Source organism: Sinocyclocheilus rhinocerous, unplaced genomic scaffold (genome assembly GCF_001515625.1).
Source record: "Sinocyclocheilus rhinocerous isolate Xijiao unplaced genomic scaffold, SAMN03320098_v1.1 scaffold751, whole genome shotgun sequence".
Classification (NCBI taxonomy): Eukaryota; Metazoa; Chordata; class Actinopteri; order Cypriniformes; family Cyprinidae; genus Sinocyclocheilus; species Sinocyclocheilus rhinocerous.
Window position 1 is genome coordinate 825,358 of NW_015657293.1, and position 288 is coordinate 825,645.

Consider the following 288-nt stretch of genomic DNA (forward strand, 5'->3'; position numbering starts at 1 on the left):
TTTAATGCTTTAAATTAAAATAATAAAAAATTTTATATATGTATTTAAATATAAATATAATTATTTTTAAATAAAATATATAGTTAAATATAAAATACAATCAATCTAATTAAAATTAATTAATTACCAAAAATAAAATGTTATAATTGGATAAACTTGTTCAATAGTCTCATGCTTTACTGTTTTAATAAATGCAATTAAATATTTAAAAACAAAATAATTATAAAATAAAGAATAAATCTCATTAAAAATGAATTCCTTTGCAAACAAATAAAATATTATATTATT

The 288-nt window shown here is 11.8% G+C and overlaps 1 protein-coding gene across 1 annotated transcript in view; it reads right to left on the reverse strand.

Annotated features, from left to right (window-relative positions):
- Window positions 1–288, reverse strand: part of LOC107720875 (epidermal growth factor-like protein 7) — an 18,711-nt gene that overhangs the window by 11,613 nt on the left and 6,810 nt on the right. The window lies entirely within an intron of this gene.